Source organism: Amborella trichopoda, chromosome 3, assembly GCF_054954075.1.
Source record: "Amborella trichopoda isolate Santa Cruz 75 chromosome 3, AtrichopodaSantaCruz75HAP2 v2.0, whole genome shotgun sequence".
NCBI lineage: Eukaryota > Viridiplantae > Streptophyta > Magnoliopsida > Amborellales > Amborellaceae > Amborella > Amborella trichopoda.
In genome coordinates, this window is record NC_142338.1 from 16,754,354 (window position 1) to 16,758,971 (window position 4,618).

Consider the following 4,618-nt stretch of genomic DNA (forward strand, 5'->3'; position numbering starts at 1 on the left):
TTCCTTTTCTGTATAATTTGCAGATTATTAGCACAAAAAGCAGGCTCAGGTTGGTTTTGTTTTCTGCATGTTATTTCAGGATTTGATTTAATAAGGTTGCAGTTCTTTGCTTTTTGATCGATTTTAGTGAGTTTTTCTATCTGAAATTTTATGTTTTAGGCGGTGTACCATATATCGTGTACCTAGGGTGTATCGTCTACCTAGGGTGTATGGTTGGTTGAAAATTCTGACTGCCAACAGTGCCTCTTTCTCTCTCTCTCTCTCTCTGTACACGTATGTGTGTGTGAGCGTTCGGTAGATCATTTGGCAATATCATGTGACTGCAAAGGGAGACATGTTAGTATTTCTCTGACTTTAAGCTAAGGTTAACCAGTGTTTTAAAAACTGGCAACCCAGCTGGGGAGTCAACCTAGTTACTTGAAATCGAGGGTTTCCTTTTTCCTGAGGCCTTTGAACTAGGAATTACTTGGAGTGACCCTAAATTGGCTGGTTTCTTATGGTGAACCGGCTGGTTCTTCTGTCTGACTCTGACAAATCTTGCGTTTAACCAGAATGGCCAATTCGGTTGTTATTCCTTTTTTGGGAGTTTTGCACCCGCTGATAATTTTCAGTATATACCTTTCAATTTAGATCCTTTATACTTTCAATTTGGACCCTTTTGCTAGTATTTTAGTCGCCAATTCGACCCCTTGAGCCATTTTCGCATGTGCTTCCATATCTGCAAAATGATTTTTAAAGAGTCAACAACAATTTTTCTCGAATAGAAAGTATCTGAAGTACGTTTGTTTTTTTTGTTTGAAAACTTACACATTGTGCCCCAGGTCTATACACCCAGCCCCATTAAACCTTGCTTGATTTTTTACTAGAATTAAGAGCAAGTATGTCACTATTGAAATATGACAGAATTGGACATGTAAAAAGCGTGAGTCAACCAAATTTTTTAGGATTTTTGATCCTTAAAACCTGTCAATTACTGAACCTTATAGGAGTACTCTTATGAATTTCATAGACTCGAGCATGTATGTCATAAATTAAAATTGGGTGAAAGTTGACATTTTTCCGTTGCTCCTCTGAGATTGTCTTAAAAATGTAGAAGAACCCAACGATGGAATTAGATGACGGACAGAAACAAGGCAAAATGATGAGGTACTCTTGCTTAGGGCAGACACTGTCTGTCTACTATCAAACAAACAATATCAAAACTCCAGACTTGGGCGTGTTTAGCTGGACCACTAATCATGAGTTCATGACTCCTGAGTAAAAGAAGAATTGAAAATTTTCGTCAAGCATCATTTCACATTTTTGTGAGATTTTTGGTCTACTCCAGTCACTCATGAGTATCGGAACTCCATTTTGTAAACACTCTGCAATCGCTATCGAATTTATTAAAAAAAAAGGAAGGTTTTTATACGTATAGAAGACAGAGATAATGACAAATAACCCCGATGTTAGATTTTCTATGCAAGTTACCCTCAACGAACCGTTCTTCCTCACTTTTTACCCAAAATATATTTTTTAGCAAATACCCCCCAACTAAAAAAAAACAGTAAAAATAGAAATCTAAACCATTCTTCTTTACTTTTACCCACATCTCTCTCTCCTATTTCGCGGTCTGGCGTATTCTTAGGGCGGTCCGGTAGTGTAATGTCGGTTTGGTAAAAAAATAGTGGCGGTGCGGCATTGACAAAGAACGGTCTAGCAATAAGCCCATGCGGTCCAGCACTGCCAAAAATATGGTCCGGCAATAGGCCCATATAAGCCCATGTGAATGTCGGGCCAAAATTAAATTTTTATGTAGAAAAAAAGGGTATTTTAAAAAAAAATGTACCTTTTTTTACTTGGGGGTATTTGCTAGGAAAGTGTATTTTGGGAAAAAGTGAAAAAAAGTTGGTTGGGGGTAACTTGCATAGAAAGTCTCGTCTTGAGGGTTACTTATAATTTTTCGTTATGCTTCACCTCCCTCATTCATTCAACCATCCAATTTAGATCAAGTGAGCTACTGGCCATTAAATCAGATCCGACGCTTTGTAGGATTTTATTTTTAGTTTTTTTCTTCAAATTATATGAATATGAAATTTGGTATGTGCCATCATCTCAATGGGGCGCACCTAAAAACAATATTGAAAACAATATTTTGGTAAAATATAATGACCAAAATACCTCTTGAAACTGTCAAGGGTATTTTGGTCATTTTATTTTATTGAGAATAAATAAATATATATATATATTTTTTTTTTTTTTCGCAGGTGTGACTTCAATAGAGGAGTTGACATCCAAAATTTGGTATCAAAATAGTTTATAAAAAATATTAAAAATAAATTGTGTAGAGACGTGATATTGTGATTGAGGTCCATCTCAACCATCCATTCCGAATGGATGGTCATGTTATACCTTAGTTCTTGATGAGAAGGGCTCAAGAAGCACCTTCTAAAAATTTTTAGAAAATCAATTTCGAAAGTGCTCTAGAAGACCACTTATCAAGAACAGATGTCCGGCGAAACAAACCCTTAAAAAAACACACCAACCCCTCCACCCACCCCAACCAAACCCCATCCCCAACTCCGACCCCCAAACCCCCATACGAAAAAAAACAAAAAAACGAAAACACCATCCCCCCCTTAAGAAACAAAAGCACTCGCATCTAACAAAAGCTAAAGCAAACTTTGAGACTAAAAGAATATAAACCATCCATAATGAAACAGAAAAATAGTTCAAATAAAATGTAAAAAAAAGTAGTGATACGAAATGTGCGCCTATAATTTGACCATCTTTTTATTTATTTATTTGAACATTCCTATAATTTGACAGTCTTAATTAAATAAAGTTGAGTTAAATGGTATGGTGTCTTGCTATTCCTGATCCTGCAAAACTGTTCCACTTCTCTCTTATTCAATGTGGCGCCAGACTTCTCTTAATCTATATATCCAATTCCAACCTATGAGTCGCCAAGTGTGAACTTAATTGGTTGCTTCTCTTTGGACAGTTTTTATTTTTTTATTTATTTTTAGGAAAAGTTTATATAGAGCTGAGGCTCTAAACAATCAAATTTGAGCCTACCTCAAAAAGTTCACTAGAAGAGGTTGTTATGATGCTCAAATATCTTCAAATTGATCATCTCGACATCAAGATGCATGGACATGAGGAAAAAAATGGATTTCAAGTTTTGGAAATAGTGTATTTTGTAATGCATTTTTAGACCGTCAATTTTCAAGTTTTCGTAGATCTATCGATCTAGACTATTTTTGAAGCTTCGAACTTTATAAATCAATATGAAAATATATTTTAAGGCTATCACAAGATTTTCAATAGTGAAACCACATTACCCGACACGATTTGAAGGTAGGCTCTAATTTGGTTGTTTAGAGCCTAGGCTCTATACAAACCGCACCCTTTATTTTTTATTAGGGGTATATTTTTAGTTGTAACTAATAAAAGTGCAACATAGATGTAGGGGGAAGTACTCAAACGCCTCACTATAAGGAGTAGCTATCAAAAAATGATTAGCCAAATATAAATGGATGGGGTTTCTATGAGTCAGTAGACTCATATCGTACATATGTGGGCCCCTTTCAAATTTATTCTTATTCCAAAATTTTTAGGATAATCATGAATATGAAACAAAAAGGAAAAATTCAACATTTAAAATGTGATTCTTTTAGGGATATTTCTACGCTGTCTATATTTATTTTTTTACACCCTCCATCTTAAAGATGGAGGTTGGTAAGTCAGTGGCCTTTTGCACCCACTGACTCACCACCAACTTTTCCAATATTAATTTGTGTACAAAATATATTTCGGTGAAACATAACCCAATTTTTCCTCTTGGAGAAGAGTACTCTCTCTCTTGGAGTGAGTGTATTCATGTGATTCCTTTTAAGTAAATCTACGTTTATTTTATTTTTATTTTATTTTTATTTTTTTTCTTTTGGGTTGGTCTCTTAGGTGAGTTTTTTTTTTTTGGGGTTGGTCTCTTAGGTGAGGTTTTTTTTTTTTTTTTTGGGTTGGTCTCTTAGGTGAGCAGTTTAAATATAAAACTTCCCCTAAATAGGTTTCTACTAGGAGGGAGTAAATCTAGGATATACTCCTATGGACACCTATAATCTTCCTTTGATGATTACATGAGATTGGTACAAAAATTTGAGAATCACTCGAGCTATAAATGTGAAATTAAGGGAGGTGTACCATTGATCGAAAATATTTTATTCAACATTTTGCGCAGGCATCTAGCATTACATAGCTTGGAGTATTTGTGTAGTTCAGGTGCAAAGCGCAAAGCTCTCATTGAATATAATCCTCAAAGAATTAACTAAAGCTTGCAAGGCCACATCTATTAAAGCAATGGGGTTGTTGGTAAATGAAGGAAAAGTAGTTCCTTTTTTTCTTCCTTCCTTCTTCTTTGAGGGAATTTTTGGAGGCATTTCTCTAGCAAGCCAGATTCTAAGGTCCATCACCCATGGATATAAAATCTAACAAAGGTGAGCCATTTCACTTTTAAATGAGCGAAAGGGGGAAAATAGCCCTGTTACTAAAATGTGGTTCGGCACGCTTCGCGATAAACTGAACTCATGCATGTGATAGAAACAATAGGGCCAACATCAAAATCTACGGCCAAGAGTGG